Below are 24,010 nucleotides of genomic sequence, written 5' to 3'. Positions count from 1 at the left end.
CCCCACTGCATGGTTGTTTTTTTTTTAATTTCAGGTAGGATAACATCTTTTTTGTATTTTTTTATGTATCTGTGCATATAAAGCTTTTCTGCATTGGGAGGAGAAATCTTTTTGTTTGCATTGAAGACTTGTCTAAGAATTTACTCACTGATATTTTAACCTTCTGTAATTAACATTCTCATTTTGATAGAATTTTAACCAAACATTTCATCTTGCATATTATCTTCACCTCATAATGGCTGGGTAAGAGAAGACTCAACGGAGGTTCTCCTGTAATTTTCTTCCAGAGGCAAACTTCTCCTCAGACTTTTATTTCAGAAATGTTATGCAATATTCTCTAAATAAGGCATTTCTTGAGAATGACCATTTTTGCTGGCAGCTTTAAGAGTGTTTTGCTTCCTTACTCCACATAACAACTCCTCTGTGTCTTTAGGATTTTAAGTGTCTTAGGAATTCTTCAAGTTTACAAGAAAAGAAAGAGAAAGTGAATTTTGCTATGGCAGTGGGGCATTTGTGCTCTCCCAGACCAAGAGCCAAGGGTTAAGCAGCTTTGCTGAATTACACAGAACCTGTGGTTAAACGGGAAGATAGTCCTCGCCCCACAGGGGAGGGGGCCCACCATATATCAGGGTACTGAATAGATTTCCTTCTCTCAATTAACGTTCTTATTAATATGTTATCTGGGACACTGGGCACTGTGGGAACTCAAAATAAATATAAATCATGATCCTGCCCCAAGGAGCTTGCTCAGAAGTCATAACTAAAAGGCTTAGTGGCTCATCAGAGAATATAAATGAGCTGAGGCCAGAGATCGCTGTGGCTGTGAAAAACCAGAGAGGCTATGCCTCATTGTTAAGGGGCAGGCCAACCATTGCTCTAAAGGATTGTAGGTCCAATATTGCCAGATCTCTTCGAGAACTTTTCAAGAAAAGCCAAAACTTTGAGATTGAAAAGCCAAAACTTTGAAATTTCTTCACTTTCCACACATCAGTACAGACCAAACAAAACTTGTCTGCAGGCTTTTTTATCTTCTTGTCTAAATTAACACACGGAGCAATTGCAAGCAGTATCAAAACTGGAAGTAGGATTAGTACTAATTCCGTGACTATATGACCTCCAAGAGGGAAGGGGTCTGGATGTCAAGAAGGCTTTTTCAGGGAGGCTTCTCGGAGGGGAGTGAGGGGTTGTCCCACAGGCAGGTAGGATTTTACAGGAGTCCTGGCACTTAGTCAGATAGAACTGGATTTAAGTCCAAGTTCACTTCTCATTAGCTCTGTGAGCACATAACTTAACCCCTATAAGCCTCAGTTTCTTCATCTGTAAAAGGGAATCATGATGCCCGACTGATTTTTGAGGGCAATTGTAAAGGGGAAAGGAAAGAGTACTGGAAAGTTCTTACTGCTGAGTCCAGAATGTAGCCAATATCCAGTAAGCTGAGGCCCCCTTCCCGATGGGGACCCCCTCATTGAGCATTGCAGACAATTGCTTTTCAAGGATTTCGAATTGCTTTTTCTGCCCCAGGAAAAGCACAGGAGGTCTGGGTTATTTTTCTCCTCTCCTGCCCTCTTCTTGCTTCTCCCTGAGGCCTGTGGCTGCTTGCCCAGTTGCCCTTTGTCAGAATCCCAACCTTTAAAACCCTGACCTGGGCCACAGCAGAAAAACACAACCCTACTCAGTAAGGAGGAGAAGTGCTCCAGGAGGCTGTATAGACACGCACGGCAAATATTTAAGGAATTCTTAGGAATAAAAAAAAAATTCGTAAATCTGGATTTTTGCATGAGGCCATCACAAGAACATGTTTTCTCAATTAGCGTGCACATTGCTTGGAGTGAAGTCACCACGTCCACAGCCCATCAGGGCTGACTCGAGCTGAGCCACCTGATCAGACTTCACTTTCCATGACCTAAATGTGATTCAGCCAACCCTGCCACTGCCCCTAGCTGCTGAAACAAAATCATTCCTGAAATCCTAAACCAGGGTGGAGATGTACGTGCTCCTCTGAAAAGCAGTCTAATTTCAGATCCTGGTTGTATTCACCCCAAATTGAGAAAGACAGCACTACTTTGGAGGGTGGATTGATAGAGTCCCCACAACACCTTGCATGTTTCTTTTCTTTTACCATTTATTGTTAGATGGTGACTGTGTGTAGCCTTTCAGAACAGATGAGTTCTTTAGGTTCTGAAATCAGAGAAAATAGTTTCTTTTGCTAAAGCATACATCAGTTGCCTAAAATATTAGCAGTCAGTGCCTGAGATCAGTGATTATATATTCTGGATGGTTTCCTGGATTGACTCTTTTCCAAGCAAATGGCTTTGTCAGATATTTGTAATTTCTGAAATATTTTATTAATGATGTCCTCTTGCCAGAGGGATGGTCCAGAGTATACAATTAGCTGCATGCCTCAGGAGCGAGAGGCTGCCCGGCATCCACCGACATCAAGCAGGAGTTCAAGGACACTTCTAATCAACTGCCATAGAGCAGAGAAAAGAAAATGTTTTCACAAGTTGAAGGCCGGGTGTGTGGCCCATGCCCAGCACTTGGGGGTCTGAGGCGGGAAGATCACTTGAGGCCAGGAGTTAAGGTCATCCTGAGCAACATAGTGAGACCCCATGTCTACAAAAATAAAAATAAAAAAATTAGCCAGGCGTGGTGACATACACTTGTAGTCCTAGCTACAAGATGGGTTCAGGTGGGAGAATCACTTGAGCCCAGAAGGTTGAGACTGCCGTGAGCCATGATCATACAAGTGCACTGTAGCCTGGGCAACATAAGTGAGACCCTGTGTCAAGAAAGAAAGAAAGGGAGAAAGAAAGAGAGAAAGAGAGAGAGAGAGAGAGGGACGGAGGGGAGGGGAGGGGAGGGGAGAGGAAGGAAGGAAGGAAGGAAGGAAGGAAGGAAGGAAGGAAGGAAGGAAGGAAGGAAGGAAGGAGGAAAAAGAAAGAAAGGTAAAGAAGGAAGGAAGGAAGGAAAGAAAGAAAAGAAAGGAGGGAGGGAGGGAGGGAAGGAAGAAAGAAGGAAGGAAGGAAGGAAGGAAGGAAGGAAGGAAGGAAGGAAGGAAGGAAGGAAGGAAGGAAGGAAGGAAAGAAAACAAAATACAGGTTGAGACCTATCATCAGGTTATGCAATCAACTTAGTGTGCAACTCTCATTAGGGAAAAAAAATGAGAGAGAATAGAGTAACATTTTCAAAAATTAATATGCATTTCATATAGCAAGGGAAAATGTTTATGACACTTTTGTTTTAGTTATACTGTATATATGTACATATACATATATATGCAAACTGGCTCATAATAGAAAATGTGGTTTTTTACTATAAGTCATAGTCAAAAAAAGTGTGAAAGCCACTGGCATAGACAACAGCATTATTCCAAACAGTGGATGCTTCTGAAGCCAGGCAAGCTTGAGGTTAAGTCCCAAGTCTGTGATTTGCAGTTGTGTGATCTTGGGTAACTTTCTTTCTCTAAGCATCAGTGTCCTCATCTGTAAGGTGTCCTCAGCTGTAATTCTTGTACAGCTGTTGTGTACATTAAGTGACAAAGATGTATGAAGTACCAGGTTCTGTGACTGCCACCAAGGACACCCTCAGTAAGTGAGAACTGCTGTCATTATCTGCCTTCCCTTTGCCTGTTCCTCCTCTTTCTCTTCTTCCTCTCCTTCTCTTCCTCTTCCTCCTCCTCTTCTTTTCCCTTCCCCTCTTCCTCTTTCTACTTCCTTCTCCTCTTCTTTTCCTTTTCTATCTCTTCCTCCTCCCTCTTTCTTATCTTCTTTGTAACTACTCAACCTCATCAGAACTATTGACAATGTTTTTATACCTAAGGTTTGCTTTTTCTCTAGCAAACACAGCAAAGAAGCAACAATAATCATATCTTGTCTTTGGCCCCACATTCTGCACTGTCTTTCTCCCATTTCATGCTTGCAAAGCCATCTTTCTGTGATTCTTTTCCCCAAGCATGACCATAATAGTAATTGTCCAAGGGGCACAGGACATCCCCCTCCCTGTCACTGGGCACTAACAGGGAGTAGCATGGCCTTTCCTGGCCTTGCCACTGGAATAAACGCTTTGGTCCTAGTGTGGGTTCAGTGACTTTGGAAGGAGCTTCTGTTCCCACAAAATCATATCCTTCCCCTTCAGTATATTTTTATAAGAACAACAGGGCTAAGATGCCATTAAAATGTTGATATTGTCAAAATTCTAAAGAAGTTTCTGCCCAGAGCAGAGAGTCTAACATTTTCTCCTGAGCGAGGCTCCAGGCTGCCACAATGCGGAAGGTTTACATTTCTCCCCTGGTATAAACAGTTTAAAGGCTCTTAATGTGAATGTTGGAGCTGACACGTTCAGGTAAACCCTGATCCTAACTCCAGCCCTCAACCCAGTGAGCAATCTATCACTGACCTCGGACCTCTGGTTCCCAGTGGAGGGCACGTGAAAGAGTGACCCACACCAAGATTCTACTTAGGGCCACAAAGGTGACAGTCCCAATTTTCTTGAGAGCCTGGCTGATGTCGCCTCTGAGAACAGATCAGTGATGACAAACTGCCTACCTCTTAGTTCTCACGTAGGCTTAGCCTGCCCCCATTCTGTATTCACCCTTGTTCCCCCAGGGCTCATTCCAACTCTCTCCTAGTAAAATGCCCTCCCACTGGGCCCCATTTTCACCACTAGTACTCATAGAGGATTATTAGCGACATCTCCTTTCAAATGCTGAATTCCTGTCCAAACTAAAGATTTAATGCTCCTTTTTAGGTGGCTAAGATATCTCTAGTTGAGGTTTGCAAGATAGTGGGACAGAAGGCAAGAAAAGAGACCTGCTTCTAGAGATAATTTTCATCTTTTAAGTGTATCCTCTTCTCTCCACTGCTCATTCCACTATTGCCTGTAAAATTAATGTCACCAAGCCAGTTGCACCTTTTAAATAACATTTATAGCAGGAGAGAGACATTTGTCACATCATGCCCTGCCCCCACCTCCCAGGCAGGTGGATGATACTGAACCAAGCACCAGGGAGCTGGAGTGGACTGCAAACAAGCCAGCAGAGAGATGTTTAAATTCATTGCTGTTGCACCTGTTTTTAAAGGAAAAAGCAAATGCTGACTTACTTTTATTGTGCTCAAAAGGCGGAGGCGGGGAGTGTATTTCCACCCTTTCTGAAACTTGAAATGACAAATGGAATCAATTGCCCCTGAAACGACACGCCACTAAGAATGTTTCTTACTCATGAAATGAATTACCTTTCTTTCCACCTGGGTTCAAGAGTGTTGTGTTTGTGTTTTCACAGGGAAAGTGTGAACACTAGAAATGTTTTCATTTTCTATTTTGAAGAGGTCAGACTCCAAAGCCTGACTTCAGATTTCATGCCCATGTGTCAGCATCTCTGTGTCTTGGAAATGAAAGAAAATATTTTGGGGGTGGGGTTTTCAAGTGCTGTTGTTTTTGAACTTTTCCAAAAAAGAGCAGGAGATGTCAGAAAGCAGAGAGCTTAATAAAGCAACACAAATATGTTTCAAAGGTTTTTTTTAAAGCATCTTTATGATTAAGCCAAAAAATAATAATTTTAAGTTGACACAGTGCACAAAATGTTCATCTTCCAGTCATTTTGACTTCTTAAATGACTGTGAACCTATTACAGAATTCTGACCGGCAATACTGGTGTCTAGAAAAATCTGTTTGTATCTTCTTTCTTTTGTGGTTTGGGAAAGTTATTATGTAAGAAATAAAAACAAATGGCTATGTCAGGGGTAGATTATTTCAATTCACTAATACCTAGATTTAAGAGATGAGGAATTTATTCCTGATTCAGAATCTTACTAGTGGTATAATTTAGGCAAATTACAAAACCTCTCTGAGCCTCTATTTCTTAATCTGGAAAATGAGAATAATGCTACTTCCCCCGCATATCTGTTAGAGCTGTTGCATTGGATATGGTTGATGGATGGGGAAACAACTTGGTTGTAGACACAGAAGGTAAGATGGGAAAACCTGGACCAGGAGTGTGAAACTCCAGGTCCTAGTGCTAGCTCTGGTCTTAGTTGCATGAGGGATCTTGACAGTCACTTGCTCTGGTATTGAGCAGTTCTGGCTCCTGCTGGTCCATTCCAAACGCAGTAACAAATGTAGATGCACTCACATAAACCTGGGCAGAGTTGAGGTATTCCTGCCATGGTCAGAATGGAGGCCTGTGCCAGGCATTGAGCAGAACCTTGTGAGGCAGAGGCCAAGAGCACCATAGAAAAAGCATGAATGTGGAAACAGGCTTTCCAGGGTTCCAGTCCCAGGAGTCGTGCTTAAAATGCATGTGATGGAAAGCAAGTTGCTATAGTGCTCTGATTTTCAGTTTGTTCAGCTGTAAAGTGGGATCAGTAGCACTTATTTCCTAAAGATTAACCAAGGTAGCTTTTGCTCAATCATTTGGTTGTCTAAAACTTGGATATAGTACCATTGCCGCCACCATTGAACACAAACGAGTGGCTGGGGAGCTCCCCAACTACTCAGTCTAAGGCAGAAGTAACAACAGTGCCAGAACGCTTCGGGGATACACATGTCCCTGTCTCTTCTCCTAATGTCCCTTCTCCCTCATTAGTCCTCCTCCCTGGCCTCTTTGCTGGCTTGTCCTTATTCTCTGGACCTCTAAATATGGAGTTCCCTGGAGCTTAGCTTTCCTTTCTAGATCGCCCTCTTCCTGGATGATCTCATCCTCCCCAGGCATGAGCTACGGTCTACGACTTCCGGATGTTCATTTCAAGTCTGGACCTCTCCCCTGGGCCCCAGACTCTTATATTCTACTGGCATGTCCACTTGGATGTCTAAAGGACATCTCAAATTTAGAATTTCTTTTTATCCCCAAACTACTTTTCTCCTAGTCGTCTTTGCTTTAGATAATGACATAATTATTCCCACAGAATAATCCAGAAACCATCCTTGATTCTGCCTTCCCTCTCACCTTTTATATCCAATTCACCAGCAAGTTTGTTGGCTTCACCTTCAAAATGTAGTCAGAATCCAACCACTTCTTACAGTCCCACTGCTGCCTCCTTAATCTGGGCCAGGGTCGCCTCTCACCTAGACCTCTTACTGCATCTCCTGCCTCTGTTGTCGTTTTTCTTTTAGGCCAATAGCAGCCAGAGTGCCCTTTAAAAATGTAAATTGCAATGGTATTTCCCAGCTCTGAGCCTCCCATGGATTTCCATTATATGTAGAATAAAATTATCTTGCCATGGCTTTTGTTCAGTGGTTCTTAAATAGGGGTGATTTTTCTCCTAGGGGATATTTGGCAATATCTGTGACCACCTCATTTCTGGTGGTCATTAAGAGGATGGTGGAGGCTTGAGGGGTGTTACTGGCAGCCAGTGGGTAGAGGCCAGGGGTGCAGCAAAACAACATGCACAGGACAAGCACCTGCAACAAAAAAATCATCTGACTCAAAATGTTGATAGTTCTGGGGTGGAGGAAACCTGCCTTATGCGATCTGGACCCTGACCATCTCCAGCATCTTAATCACTCCTCCCCTTGTGGTTGTGTGGTGACCATGCTGACCTTTTTGCGATGTCTTCAACATGCCAACCTTGTTACTGTCTTGGGGCCTTTGTACTCACTGTTTGCTCTATTTGGGACACTCTTACCCACAGATCTTCACATGGTTAGCTTCTGATCAACATTTAGGTCTGCTATCACCTCTTGATCATCCTAATCTAAAATATCTATCCTACCGCCACCAAGCCCTGCCATTCTATTCTCCCACCCTCTCTTACTTATTTTTTAATACTTAATTTTATGATTTGTTTTCTTATGCTACTATCTGTCTCCTCCACAAGAACATAAGAATGAGGGCAGGAACTTTGCTATGTTCATCAAGGGATCCATTCATCACATAGTAGGAGCTCTATAAGTCTTTGTCAAATGAGTAATTCAGCAAATAACTGACAAGGATAGCACAGGCACGGCCTATGACAGAAGGTTAGGAGAAGAGATCAGCAGGATCTAGTAATTCAGGGAATGCTCTCCGGAGGAGACCTGCCATGGGCTGCCCTGTGAGTTTCCGGAGTACACCATCCCACCAGATGAGCTGGCCCTAAAATGGAGAGGGGCTTCCTCTCAAGCATATATGCACCCAGCATAGCCTTCTTGTCGGTTAGAGACAGCTGTGGATTTTAACCTGTGATAGGACAGAGACCCAAGCTGTAGGGCTCAGGGGTCCAGGCTCTGATGGAGGAGAGGAACCAGGAAAGAAAGTGAGTATGAGAGAAGCAGGTCCAGGAAAGAGAAGCTGAAGCTCAGGTTGGCTCAGGTCAGGAATGGAACCCAGTATAGAGGGAAGGGAGGCACCAGGGAAGGACAAGCAGACAGCTCCAGAGGAAAGTCTCTGGGTTGGCTCATCCTGGGGTAGGGAGTCAATTGAGGAAGCTATGAAATGGAAAGCAGATAAGGGACAAAATCAAACCTTTCATGTAGCCTGGCAGAGACAGAGTCCTGTTTAGACATAGTGACCCACATAGAGCTGGTACCACATGAGAAACATGACATTATGACAAACACAGTTAATTCCAGGACAGTCTTGATTCCAAATGCTCTGACCCATCATCAAACATTGCTCTTGTTCTTCAGTTTTAGAAAGTCATGACAGTAACACCACATGTAACAGTGCTTAGCAATGCCAGGTGATGGGTGGGTGTTCACTTCCATCCAGGTAAGCCTCTTGTGCCATCTCAAAGTAATGATATTGATGTCCAGTTCTTAAGGGAGATGAAGTGAGCACAACAGGTCATAGATCATATTTCCAAGGTCCCAGGATTCCAGGTTATACAAATTCTGGGGTTTGTAGATCACAGTCTCCCACGGGAGAGGGATGCCTGGTGGCATGTACACAGCTCTGGCCATCCTGATATTGTCTCCAAGAGAAAGGGTATGGTCAGGGTCTGTGCCCTCAGAGCCACCTCAGGACACTTACTCATAACTCTGGTTCATTTTGCTGCCTGGATCCTTCTAAGGAGATGACTACATGTGATTAGCTGGCCAACACCTCATTTTATTAGTCTGTTAATGTAGTTTTAAAGTAACACACCTAAGATGCAGACAGCTTACTCCAACCTAACAAAAATGTCATTATGAAAATTTACAAGGTCTACAGAGTGATATAATGGTGATGAAATTCAGATGTGTCAAATTACCCTCATGTTTAATTTAGCCTGACTCAGTCCATAGAAATATGGATTTTCCCACAGACGTAGTCTCAGCTGCCTGGGCACCGTGTGCTTTGCAGGGCTGAGGCTGTGATAAGGTTGCCTGTCCCACAGCCTCAGAAGTCATAAAACAGCCTGTGCTGACCATCCCCTCCTGCTTCCTCAGATTGCTGCTGACAGGCCACTTTGTCTTTTCATTCACAAAACCCATCTGCCAACTGGTCTTTGGGATCCCCTTCCATCGTTAGGTCCTCTTCTTGGTAGACACAGATTTGATACTCTCAAACTTCTGCTCCGTTGAAACATGATTTCTGGATCTTCATTCCTACTAAGAAATATAGGGCTGATGAAGGCTTAGACCCATACTCATCCCAGGGGCAGATTCTAAGCAGCTGTCAAGTTCTCTCAGTTAGAACGTTAATAAACCCCACTCAGCAACAATGGACCAAGCAAAAGCCTGACCCTGGTCCTTCCTTCCTGCTAACAATGTGACTTGCAATAGCTTGTATAAACTCCCTCTGATTCTCAGCTTCCTGAACTGTAAAACCAGAATAATAATAATACTCCCTTATAAAGTAGTGATTGTAAGAAGAGAACACATGTAACACTTAGCACTGTGCTTGGCACATAAAAGCTGTTCAACAAATGGCAGCTACTCTCATTATATTATTAAAATCTTGGAAAGTAAGATTTCAGACATTAGTCAATGACTCATGGGAATGTTTTGGAGCTTGAGGTCTATGTAAAGTGAGAGGGCAGGAGAGTGGAGTCTAAAACATGGGGAGGAAATCCCCATGCAAGGAATGCAGAAGGTCATTGCCATGGCATCATGGTGACTGACCACTCATTTGTGGGCTAAACCCCATTAAGCCAGCTGCAAAATGGGGGTAATAATAATGTTGCTATAATTATTAAATATAGCAATGCTTATAAAATGGTTAACATAGCTCCAGGCACACGAGCCTCAAAAAATTTAGAGCTGTTGTTATCACAACCAGTCTTCCCTTGCTAGCTCCTCTGTCACCTCTTTACGCTGGTCAAGCCACTATTTAGACAGGTCCAACCTGGGTTCCTAAGGCACTATTTCACAGTTTGGGGGGGGGGACAGTGCAGCCCCCACCCCAAAGGTCTCTTAGTGTCACAGGGCATTTATAGCCTCCAGAAATCACTCCCACAGATTTCTGGGGCCCACTCCTTGTAGCCTCCAGGTGGCTTTGTCACACGTAAAGGCAATGTCATGCTATGCACAGAAAGGGAATAGCCCCTTTCCTTTCTTACCATGGGCCTGGAGTTGGTCCCACCTGGCTGTCACCCTTCATTCTTGGGATAGTCATGAAAGCAAGGGATCTGTACCCCCGAAAGGAATTTATTCAGCACCAGCAAAGGGCAAGGTGCCCAGACTTAGCTTTTGCCATGAGCCCTGCCAGAAAGGGCTGGGCAGGGACAGAAAAGAAATTCCAGAGACAAGGTTTCTCTAGTGTCCTTGGACTTGGGGAGAAGTAAATTGTAGGGTTGTCTCATTTATGATCAAAGGTACAAAAACTTTATAAAATGCCGTGAGGATATTTTGTCCGTGTTCCTAAGCAAACAGAAAAATGGAGAAACATTTTGGGTCCACCAAAATTGGTAGTTAGGATGAACTTTTACTGCAAGGGCCATGTCTATCTTAAGCTAATTATGTAGCAAGTATGGCTGCGTCCTCACTGTGTGCATGCACTGCTCTGGGCTTTTGGGGGCTGTAAGAACATTTAAGATTTACACCTGCCCATAAGGGGCTTGCCATCTGTTTGGTGCTTCTTATTTCAGTTTTAATTACAAGGAAGACATTAGCCTTTTGGGAAAAGAATCACTGGGATGAATCTAATACTACTGGGCTGGCTTTCATGCAGATTCTTTTATGGCCCTTTGGCCTTGGACATGAAAAGGTAGTGAAAACATTTCATTATAAGGTTCCTTCTCCCCTCCTGCATGCTCTACCATCTGCCCTTGGCTATGACACACACACACACACCTCACACACACACCATGCAAAAGTGGAGCCATTTCTGAGACAACTGCAAACATTAAAGAACTGCAGTCCTTTCGGACTCAAAAATCCATAAAATCCTAGTGTTGAAAGAATAATGAAAAATAATTCAGTCCTTTCGTTTATAATAAATGCAAAAAAGAAGAGAAAAAAACCCCAAAAAGCTGGTGGATGAAGTTCCTTCCTTGATTACAAATCACAGTGTTAGTAACAGCCCACCCAGCCCAGGGCTCAGTTCATTTTTTCCTTCCATTCTTTCATCAACTATTTATGAAGCACCAACATTGTACCAGGAGCTGTGCTCCTGGTGATACAATGTACCACTGGTGATACAATGGTGGAAAAAAACCATACATAATTCTCTCCCTCCTGACGGGTCTTACAGACTAGCCAGGAAGATAATCAGTCGGCATGCAAAGAAATGACCATTTCCACCTGCTAAGTGTCATGAAGGACAGTTCCACGTGCTGGTCCATGCTGCATCTTGGTGGGTAGAGCAGGCTTCTTAGAAGAAGGCATGATTCATCTGAGGTCTGAAAAGTGGGCAGGAAAAGGAGAAGAAGGATACTCTAAAGATAAAGAGAAGTCCTCCAGGAAAATATCTCACACAGTGGCGGGCTGAAGCCAGCTCACACAGGCTCACCCCTGCTCCACCATAAGCTTCTCTTCCCAACTCCACTCCCAGTGAGGCCACACTGCTAACCTGGAATTGGCCAAACTGGGGATAATCGCATGCAGAAAGCAGCAGATGCTCCAAGTGAGGGCTTCCAGCCACCTCTGCTTTGTAGAGCCATTTTTTACCAACACTTCATGGGCTTCATATACAGTGGTGCCCGCTTAGCTGTGGTTTCGCTTTCCAAGGTTTCAGTTACCTGGGATCATTTGTGGTCCGAAAATATTAAGTGGTAAATTCCAGAAATAAATAGTTTATGTTTTAAATTGTGCATCATTCTGAACAGTGTAATGATATATTGCGCCATCCCACTCTTTTCTGCCCGGAACGTGAATCATCCCTTTGTCTGCTCTCTAGGCTACCTGCCCCTTAGTCACTTAGTAGCCTGTTTGGTTGTCAGATTGGCTGTCACTCATTACCCACTTAGTCGCTGGTTTGGTTGTCAGATGGACTGTTTCAGTATGGCAGTGCTGGTATTCAAGTAGACCTTATTTTACTTGATAATGGCCCCAAAGCAGAAAAGTAGGGATGCTGGCATTTTCTTATAATTGTTCTATTTTATTGTCACTGTTGTTTATCTCTTACTGTGCCTAAGGTATAAATTTTATCACAGGTTATGTAGGTTTGGGGAAAAAACATAGTGTTTATAGGATTTGGCACTATTTATACAGGGGGTCTTGGAACATATCCCCTGCAGATAAAGAGGGACTATTGTATTCCACCTGTTTTCAGACTGAGGGTGACACAAACACTGCCCTTTAAGCCACCAAAGGCCTGGTCCTGCTCCTGCAAAAACTCTACCAAATGCCTATTCCCAGAAAGGCACTGTCAATAAGTGACTTGGGCCTTGCGGCTGTTTATTTCAGACCCTGGGCCATCTGGCTTCTCCCAGGCTCCAGAACATCCCAACAAGTTAATACCAGACAGCTAAGAAAGAGCCTGTTCTTGTGGTCTTCGCCATCCCCTTGCCATCTAATGATATTTATCAACCACCCACGCCTGCCCAGTGCTGTATAAGACACTTGGCCAGGCAGATCGCAAGTCAGGCTTTGACCCCTCAGGAATTCCGGGCCTGGCTGAGGCTGCTAGGCTGACATTGTTCTTCCTTAATATAAGGAAGAACTCAGGCTGTTGGGGGCACAAGAACCAGGGCTGAGTGCCCAGCTGAGGATGTGGTTTAAGAGATGGTACTGCTGCCCTTTTTTGTTTGTTTCTAGGCACCAGAAATGCCAGGTGAGTAGGGGTTAGAGTTCATACTATGTATGATTTGGTCAAGTTTTAAAAACAACTGACGCTACCACCCGTGTACCCCCACTACGATTCCACTTCTCCAAAGAAATTTGCCAAAAGAAAAGGTGAGTTTTGAGTTCTTACTAAGTCTGTTAGGAAGCAAGGATGAGTGGCAATCCCAGAGGTGGGGGTTTTGCAGTAGCAGTGTCTTTGTTTCCAAACTGTGTGTGTACAGATGTGTACATGAGTATGTGTCTGTGAGTACATGTACACGTGTGTGTGCTTGTGTGTGTGTAAGCATGTGTTTGTGGGTGTGTGTCTGCAGTGCCGGCAGAATGTGGAGAGCAACAGTGTCTGCAGTGGTGCAGGGTGCAAAGGAAGCAGCCAGACGGGGCTATGAGATGGAGAATCTTGAAGAAGGCCAGTCACCGGGTCTGGTTAAGAAAAGAAACCAGGCATCCTGGATGGACAGAATTCCCTTCCCTCTGGTTATTTCTCAGCTCCAGAAGGGAGTGAGTGACTCTCATTCTTGGCCCATGCTGGAGAAGACACCCCCTGCACTGTGGAACTCAAACCATCTACTATCTTGACCTTTAGTCAGACTTAAATGCTGGATATGACCTGTGTGTCTCCCTGCCAGGACTCTAGTGAGAGCCAGGCAGGAATGTGCAGAGTATGAATCTGGGGAGTCCCATGAAGCCATTCAATAGCATCTGGCCATAGCCCTGCTGTAAGTGACACTGGGGCCGACCGTGTGTCTCCAGGAGGCTTCCACCCAAAAGCAAGAATGAGAAGTGATCCAGGTGGCATTGCCAGCTATTGATGGCTAGTGTTGAATTCATTCTGCTTGTCAGCTGCATCTTTGGGAGTGGGGAGCAGGTAGGAGTGTGCTGAGGGGAAAGGCTCTCAGAAGGGCGTACTGTTGGGAGAGTAGGGACCAGCAGGTGGGCTGCCAGGGAGGTAGGGATGTAGTGATGCAGAAAGTTGCTATTTGAAGGCTCTAACAACAAAGAAGAGAGGATGGTTGGAGATCACAGAGTATATAGGGGTGGAGGCTGGTGCAGGGTGAGCAGACAGACTGTTGGAAGGTGGGTGGACATGAAGATGGCCCTTGGCTGCTTTGCAGAGAAGCTTTGCCCCCTCCCAGGTCTTGCTTCCTCCTTTGTCCTATGCTGTGGCCTGTCGGCACAGCTCACATGCTACTCCTTTTCCTGACACTGCCTTGGAGCCTGGGATTATCCACTGACCCTGTCCCCACCACTGGCAAAGTATAATTTGTGGGTCCCGGCCCAGACAGTGAGAGTCAGTGAGAAAGCCTGGAGGGGAAGCACTGTCCAGTTCTCGGTAGAGGGACTGTGGGCAGAGTCACCATTAAAGCTGTGCAGGTTGTGTCCTGTCTAGGGCATCTAGCTAAGGGGATGAGTAGGGGCTCAGCTCACCAAACAATGCCCCTGGCAAGGAGCGGCCTCTACCTGAGAAAGGGACATTTCTTCTAATTCATACAAAGCTTACTCAGGGCCTAGCTGCAGCCCCCATTCTGGGAGCCCCTGCAGGCCATGGAATGGAGGCCCCAAGAGAGAATAGAAATGCCAGAAGAGGAGAGAGAGCATATACGGTGGGGTCCCAGTGGAGGGGGCAGCCTTCAGAACAGGGAAAGGTGAAGACCAATATTAGCCACTTTACAAGTCACCGAGAGCCAGCCCGGGGCTATCATTTTACTACACTGAAATGCTTGTGGTCTGAAGATGAAGGGATGTTTTCCTTATTAACATTGAAATAATTAACTTGTTTATGTTATTATGCTCATTGTCTAAACATTGTTCAATAAAACATCTTATTGCTGATAATTTTCCAAATGTTACAGTAAACACAGGACTCCTGCCAGTGGCAGGAATGCATTTCGAGTTACACAGTAAGCGCGGTGTTTGCTTTGCTGCCAGAGTCACTTGACTAAGGTCTCCTGACTGTAGCTTGGCTGCAACTTCTTATCAATCCCAGGTGAAGAGCACTCTGATAAAGAACAAATTATTCTCTGTGGTCAGATCCCCAAATATGTGGGTGACAAACACAGTGGCATTGTTTCCTTGACTGAGTCTTGTTTTCCATGTGTGGGAGGAATTCCAGACTTGAGAATTCTGCATCCAGACTTCATAGATTTCTTTTTCTTAATTGAGACAACACAACTAATGATAAAGAACAATACCAGCCTGGCTTTCAAGCTCCAAAAGGCTCCGGGTCAAAACCTGACCTCCATAGGGATTGGAGAGGGTCCAACAGCAACTACTCTCTTCTGTTGTCAAGCTAGACCACGGGCTCCTTGAGACTAACTTTCCGTTGGCTTCTGGAGCATGGAAACGGAGCAGATGTGCCTGCCTGCTAATGCACTGTAGGATGGAACTGCTCGCCCAGCTTATTGAAATCAGATGCACAACACTCGAGCTGCCCTGCAAACAGATGGTGGCTCCACGCAAGTGCCATCACATTGGAAAATTACAAGGGCCATGACTCCATCCCCTCTCCACCATGCAAAACTGCATTTTTTTTTTTTTTTTTTTTTTTTTACCAACTGGGTAAGAGAAAGTCCTTCTCTTCTCCATACATCCCCTCTAAGGGGCCAGGCCCTTGTGAAATATAGCACTCCTAGATTGCTAAAGTAGTATGAAAATTTGAATACAATGGACAATTCTGGAAGGATGTACCCTAAATATTAACATTCATTATCTCTGAGTAGGAGGGAATTGAAATTAAAAAGCAGCATGGCATATCTGGACTTGTACATAGTTTTTTGAGAAAATTACACCCAATTCCCAAATAGTATTCAACTTGTCAGAAACAAATTCTGAGATTGTTTAGAAATTGTTTTTAATATGCAATATCCTTTAAGAAAATTTTACCTTAAAATTCTAGATAATCAACTATTTCAATTGGTCTGAATTTTAACTTTAATCTAAATTATATTGAATTTCTTTGAGAATTTCTAGGTTAAAACTATGTAATCTGAGTAAAACATTAAGTTAGAGTGATTTTGTTGGCTGATTTTGGATATTTACATAAGCAAACATACATATATAGCTTCAGTTTCCTCCTCTGTGCAAAAATTAAACAGCTCTATTCATAGGACTATTATGAGCATTAAGTGAGATCATCCATTTAAAATATATACCACAATACCTGACTATACAAGATACATAAGAAATTATAGCTATCATTAGCTATATAATTGTCATTTTTCTTTTAAAGATGACACCAATTTCTGCAAAAAAACAAGTGGACAATCAACAAGGAGATATCAATTGGCTTATTTTCTGAATAGATGTGAGTGAGGAACAAATATCCAGGGCCCCCACTCAAGTCCTCCAGCCTGCATTGGCTCTTAGATCTCTTCTCAGCCAGACCTAGAGGTAATGAATGCTTAATTTGGTGTGGCAGGAGTTTAGGACTAGAAGAGAACTTAGAGATAACCAGTCTGGGTCATTTTACAGATAGTGAGATTGAGCCCAGATGGGTGATGACTTCCCCATGTCACAGAGCAGCAAAGACAAGACTCTAGGGCCTTGACCGCTCCTCTTTTCACTTTGACAGATGGTCTCTCTGGTTGATATATAATGATATATAATGACATTGACTCCTGCTAGTGCCTTTTACTACATTGTGATATCACACAGTGCATAGCATAGCCCTGGATGCATAGTAGGTACATGATAAATGGTTTGCTTAATCTGCTGATGTGCCAGGTGTATACTTGACAATCTAAGAGACAGGAAGTCAACTAAGACAGGATCCCTTCAGGAAGGTTCAAGAGACTGACAAGGAAAGTTACAGCAGGGGAAGAGGGGGTCTTAGAAAGGGGAAATTTGTTTAACTTCCTCGACAGGAGAATGAGAGTCAGAAGCCGAATCACGTAATGAACCTCAGCGAGTTCATTCGCCAGACTCCCTATGCCAGACAAGTCCCAATGCTACATATTTACCAAACATACATGTATAGCTCTTGACTTCTCCCCTAACTCTACATGTCTATATCAACTGCCTATTCCAATTTTCCATGCATATGTCCATAAAAGGTATCTCAAATATAGCTATCTCAGTATATAGGTATCTCAAATTTGACACTTTCAAACCTAAACTCTTGATTCTGCCTTCAATCCTGCTCCTCATTCAGTGTTCTCCATCTCAGTAAATCATGTCCTTTCAGCTGGGTGCCAAAAAGCTTGGCGTCATCCTCTATCCCCCTGTTCCCTCACTCCTGCACATCACAGTCCATCAGGAAGTCCTTTTGACCCTATTCCTCCAACGTATCCCACTTACATTGTCTTCTCTCCTCCCTTACATTGCCATGAGGCCCCAGACCATCACCTCCCACCTGGATAATTGCAGGAACTGCCTTAACTGATCTTCCAGTTTCTTTTCTTGGTCCCCATTGTGTGTGCTCTGCCAGAGTGCTCCTCTTAAAATATATCCAGTCATATTGTTTTCTGCTAAAAATCTTCTAATCGCTTCTAATCTCCTTAGAAATAAAGTTCAAACTCCCCAGGGTCCATAAAGCCCTACAAAAGCTAGTTCCAGTTGCCCCTCAGCTGTCATCTCCTAACACTGCCGCAGCCACAGGGGCAGGTTTGCTGTTTTCAGCCAAGCAGGTTCTTGCCTCAGGACCTCACACTGGCCATACACTGCCTCAAATGTCCTTCCCACATTTCTGCATAGCTTTCTCCCACACTTCATTCAGGTCTCTTTGTAAACATTGCCTCATCAGAAAGACCTTTCCTGACCAAACTAGCGCTTCAACTTATAATTCCAAAACACTTACTGTGCTTTATTTCTTCCAGCACTTATCACCAACGGACATTTCCTGGTAATTTGTTCTTTGTCTTCTGTCCACCTTTATGAGAGTTTAAGCTCCCTGAGAGCAAGAATTTTTCTGTTCTGTTCACGACTATATCCCCAGTATCTAGAATAGTGTTTTGGTGCATAGTAGTTGCTCAATATCTAGTTGCCAAACAAGCGAGTCAACAATAAACTTTCATTCTCTATTTTAGCTTAGTTGTTTGTGTGCTTATCTATTCCCCCTATTAGACTGGTCTTCTTCACCTGTAATTCCTGCAGTTCCAGGCATGGTGCACCTGCACAGAACAGGTGCTCATTACGTGTGTGTTGAATTAAGTTGAGCAATTACCAAGCACTAGCCACAGATTTTGTGACTTAAATCCAGTTCATATCATCTACAAGAAGCACGCCCAAAGGGTTTGTTAATTTTTCTGAGAGATAGTCCCAATGTTTCATTACAACTTAGGCAGCAGCTCTGGGAAGAAGGAGCCGCACAAAGAGCTTTGTGTGATGGGGAAAACAGGGAGGTGCAGTCCCAGTCAGAGCTGTTAGCAGCAACCCTTTGCCAGGCCTGAACATGCAAAGCCAAGCTCTGGGGAGAGCAACAAAAGGGCCGATTGGATCCGAGCCACGAGGTCACAGAGTCCGCCTTGGAGGGGAAGGGTATGCCATGTGTTGGCCACAGAACCATGTAGACAAACTACAGCGAGTCAGACACACCAAGATTTTTGCTCCTGTTTGTTTCTGCTACACTTCTACAGAATCAAACCACTTTGTTCCTTGACTTTGGAATCATGTCCATTTGTTTAAGGTAATGGACTGGGGTCTTCCACCATGCCACCCCCAGGACCCGCACCCTGAAGTCCTGGTATAGGCTGTGCTATAATGTGGTCTTTTTAATAACTAGCTTCTTTGGAAGGAGTTCAGGTGCAGCCAAGTTGTACAAATTTCAGGGTTATAAGTGGGGCTAGAACATGACACAATGTACTAGGAACTATTTTACAAATTTATCTTAAAATCAAAGCTACTTGCAAAAATGGATTTAGCTCTGCCCTCAATTGTTTCCTCAGGCTCAAATGTTTAAATAGAAATAATTCACAAAATATGTCACTGTCTGCTTATATTTTATCCTCATGGCAATAGAATGTTACTCAACTCCCCAGGTCACTATCAATTATTTTTAAACTGCTTTGCCTTTTACTAAAAACTCTTTAGTATCCAGAAGATTTGTTTCAAAAGCTGATCAGGAAACAAACAAACAAACAATTCTGCATTTCAAATATTTATTAAAGGAAAAAGGAAAAAGCTTTTAATAAAGAAACTTAATATGATGAGTATTTCGCTTTTACCTTTTTAGTGGGTTGTTGCCCCTAAGTGATCCTTGTCATTGTAAACTATGCCAGGAAACCTCCAAAATTAAAGCAAGTGCGGATTTACAAAAAAACAAACAGCAGCTGTCCCAGTTCATCTAAGGGTCTGGGCCAGCAGCCTGCTGAGAATTCATCAAGCCCAATTGAGCAGTTCAAGGCAAAAGACATTTAAAAAATAAAGTACAAACCCCTTGGGAATATTAAGAAAAGACTCATCCAAAGTTTTCCAAAGACGTGCATCCAAGGCTCAAACCATTACAACAGACCAAAGCAGTACTCTCTAAACCAGAGCTGCAAAACAGCCACTTATGAAAGCTACTACGTGAGACATCAAAAGTATTCAGGTCTTTCCTTCACACAAGACTGGCTTAGAGGGACAGAACTTTCTTTTTCCTCTCTCTAGAAAATTCCCAAACCACAGTTTTATGGGCTCTATTATACCGATTTTCAAAACATTGGTCAACTTAAAATGCCATTTCCTTTGGATGGTTTAGATTATTCTCAATAAATTTTTAGTATATTGATTCAAATAAATGCTACCAAATCCTCAGTAAAAAATGTTTCCATGGTGAAATAAGTATGACCTCAAATGAAATCTTAGAGATTCCCAATGCATATGGAGAGCTCTGAGTAAAGAAAGCTGTTTCTAATCCAACAGTTCCCAAATATGTTTGACCATGGAACCTTCTTTTTACTAACGCCTTTTGACATTCCAGGGTTGAGAAACACTGGTTTAAACATTTCTGTGACTTCAAGGTCAAGGTTAAGATCTATTTCCTATTGGGATCATTCATTCACCTATTAAGTAGACATTTTGTTAGTTGGCTTGTACAGGCCAGGCTCTCTACCTAGACCCCAAGGCAAATAAGAAGAAAGTGCTAAGCTCCAGCAACTCTGGTATCTGTCAGGGTTAAGCAAAAGACAAAAATGTACATAAATATCAACATTTTCATGTGATACAGGCTTCTGTGAACCCCTTCATTGCTGACCGTATGTACAGCACAATTTATATCCCAAGTTGTTCACTAAATATTTCCTGTGCCTTTGTCGTGTCTCTTCCGCTATATTGTTTATTACTTAAAAGCAAAGCTCATGCCTTATACTTGTCTAGTATCCTCTGTGGTACCTGGCATGGGATTGGACACATAGTAGGTCATCCAGTGAATACTGGCTGATTGACTGATTGAGGACAAAACTAGATAATCACTTGAGTCCTTTTCAATTTTGCAGTTCTAAGAGTCATTTTCAAATACTGGCACAATCTTGTGCCTACAAAACTATGGTGAACCACAAAAGCATTGAATAATTCATTAGCTCTAGTTTACCAAGAGATGTCTTAATGCCACAAAAGTCACAAAAGTAATGCATGCTGCCCCACCAAATAGACAAGCAACAGCAAACTAAAGCAATTTACTCGCTACTTATGGACACAACTTAAGTGTTAACTTAAAATTTAGTGATTTGACCTTGTAATCAGAGAACAGTCAAGTTCTGATTTTACATATGGGAATCCTGGAAATCAAGTGAACATTTAGCTATTCATTGTAGAATTTAATACAGATTAGGGTTAGCCACAATTGGTAACACTTGGGGAGTTGTTAATTTCTTGCTGGCAATTTCACTGTAACTTCCCTTCATAAATTTCAGATTTAAACTTGGCATTGTCATCCAGATCTTATGCACGTTTATTTGATTTACATATGATGAGTGGCTCCTAATAGTATACTCAGTAAACAAACATCACCTCTGATGCTTTATGTATTTGAGAATTATTCAGAGCCACAGAAATTTAATTTCATAAGTGAACAAGGAAGTGAATTTAGTGAGAATAAATTACATTAGGCTTTATTATGATACGGCAGGATTTCCCAACCTCTGTACTGCTGGCATATTGGGCCAGACGATTCTGTGCTGTGGGAGGCAGACCTGTGCATTATGGCAAGTGTGCATCATCCTTAGCCTCTACCCACTGGATGCCAGTGGCACCCCTCCTACCCCCTTACCAAAGATGGCTCTAGACATTGCCAAATGTCCCTTGTGGGAGGAGTGGGAGTGGGAGAAGTCTCTCCTGGTTGAGAGCCACTGATGATAAAAGAACCCCTGGTGACTAAAGTCAGTTTTAAGACTAATGGTAAGTGAATTTTCAATTTAGTGGAGTATCGGTTAGTATGTTCCCAGAGAATGAAAATCAATGCTTATTGTGCTTTGGAACTAGATAAATCTGTCTTCTTTCTAGCCTGTCTGGCTTGGGACAAGTTATCTAGCCTCTCAGAGTCTCAATTCCCTTGTTTGCCCAAAATAGAGTACCTACTTTGCATGTGGTCTCAAGCATAAGTGACCTATACACTGAAAAGCTTCTAGTGTAATGCCTGGCAAGTACCAGGCATGTATGAAATATTTGTGTTCCCCTTCCTCCTCCCCCCACCCCGCCTGTTACTCCTCCCATGACCCCTTCCCCACACCCCACACCCCTTGCCCCAGTGCCTGGGATAAACACAACCAACATATATGCTTGGTGGATTCTTTCCTATTTTTCTTTCCATGGCACAAATAATCAAAAGTGTCATATATACAAACCTTATACAAGCTTTGGAGAATAGAACAGCCTAAGTCAACAATAAATAAAGGAGAATCTGAGTTCTCAACCCTTAGCATTTCATGCCCAAGAGCTTCCACTTACAGGGAATATGTCCACACACATTGGACTAATTTATCAACTTCTTATTCTCTGTCCAACATGGTAAGACTGTAACTTGACCAAACACAGGGACTGCTCACAGGCTGACCATGTTTCTTACCGACACCCCCAAGCCATCCAATAGACCAGGTTTCTTTCTCAGCAACACTGACTGGAGCCATTGCCCCTGAAAAGGCCCAGGCTCGGCACCATGGTGGGAACAGTAACATGGAAATGTATCTGGTGTAGTCCTAAACCTGAAGGATTTACAGAAAGGACACATGGAAGGACTTATGGACCTTATGTTCATTATAAAGGCATTATAACAACATTACCAGCCATTTGGAAAATGGGAAAGAGAAGAAGGAGATCACCCAAAGTTGTAGCACTCAATACAACTGTTTTCATTTTACATATTTACTTCCAGGCCTGATTCCCACACACATGTGATTTCCCTTGGCTGCAACAATTTCACACATATTCTTCTCAACCTGTTTTGCCCCCATACTGCACTAGATCCCAGCATTGTCCCTGATTCTTACTGTCTTCACAGTTTTCACATTTGATGACTGCATAGAAATTCTTGCAGAAGATTTTCCATAAAGCAACTAATTAATTATCCCTTTTTTGAGGAACACTTGGTTTCTGACTTTGCAATTATAAATAATTTAGTAGCAGGAAAAAAGTCATAAATATAGCTTTTTCCCTCTCAGGACGTTTTCCTAGGATAAAACCTCAAAAGTAAGATTAGTAGGTTAAAAACTATGGGCATTTCTACAGTTTTAAGTATAATATTGTCAAATTATTTTAAAATACATGATTCTGTTTACAAAAGCTATTCATAGTTTGCCTAGAATGATGGTTTCCAGCTTTATCCATGTCCCTGCAAAGGAACATGAACACATCCTTTTTTATGGGTGCATAGTATTCCATGGTGTATATGTGCCACATTTTCTTTGTTTAGTCTATCACTGATGTTCTCACTCATAAGTGGGAGTTGAACAAGAAGGACACATGGACACAGGGAGGGGAACATCACACACTGGGGCCTTTTGGGGAGTCCGGGGCTAGAGGAGGTATAGCATTAGGAGAAATACTTAATGTAGGTGACAGATTGATGGGTGCAGCAAACCACCATGGCATGTATACCTAGGTAACAAAACTGCCATTCTGCATATGTATCCCAGAATTTAAAGTACAATAAATATTTAAAAAGCTATTCATAGTTTATTTCAAAATATTTACAAAATATAGAACAGTATAAAGAATAAAACAAAAATCACCCATAATCTCGTAATTCAACTACTGCCAACACATATTATATTTCCTTCTAGTCTTTATTCCCCTGTGTCTGTCTTTAATATATGTATCTATCTAAAATTAGTTTTATTATAATATTATCAAGTCCTGGCTTCCTAAATGAGCAGGTATGACTGCTCTAAGGCATAACAAAGGGGTCTTACTAGAGTGCAAAGGATGGCTCAAAGGCTACCTGATTGCTTCAGGTATCCCAGTAGCCTTCTCCACTCATTCTGCTAAAGATCACTTATCTTCCCTCCTTGCCAATAGGACTGTCTAGCATTCCTGTTAAATGGAGCCTAACTGATCACATACAGGGACTGCATTCTAAAATCAATGTCTGAAAGGCCTTTGAACTGTAACTGACTTTACCTTTGAAAATCCCTGAGGAAGGACCCGTGTTGGAGAACCATTAGTGTCTCTCAATAAGTTCAACCAGCTAGTTATTCCTCCAGTGAGAACTAGTTGCTCTTTCTTGGGTTGAGCACAAGACAAAGTAGTTGGCTTACAAGGGGCTATATTGTTTTAAAAACACCAATCTTTAACACCAATATCATGCAGAATGAAAGTTGAATGGGAAGCAACTCTGACTGAAGAATGGTATATTCAGATCTCAGCCTCACATAGTCATTTGTGGAATGACACTAAGAATCACCCTTACTATTTAAGTGGTTCATCATTTTCACTCTTTCTTTCTCTCACTTTCTGTCTTCTTTCCTCCCTTCCTTCCTTTCTT

General features: G+C 42.8%; 1 protein-coding gene across 3 annotated transcripts in view; it reads left to right on the top strand.

The window, feature by feature from the left end:
- NGF (nerve growth factor) overlaps window positions 1–24,010 on the top strand; it is a 50,910-nt gene that overhangs the window by 5,388 nt on the left and 21,512 nt on the right. The gene's annotated exons all lie outside the window — the stretch shown is intronic.

This window comes from Rhinopithecus roxellana, chromosome 8, assembly GCF_007565055.1.
Source record: "Rhinopithecus roxellana isolate Shanxi Qingling chromosome 8, ASM756505v1, whole genome shotgun sequence".
NCBI classification, from domain to species: Eukaryota; Metazoa; Chordata; class Mammalia; order Primates; family Cercopithecidae; genus Rhinopithecus; species Rhinopithecus roxellana.
The sequence above is the reverse complement of the archived record's forward strand: the minus strand, read 5'-3'. Positions and strand labels throughout refer to the sequence as shown.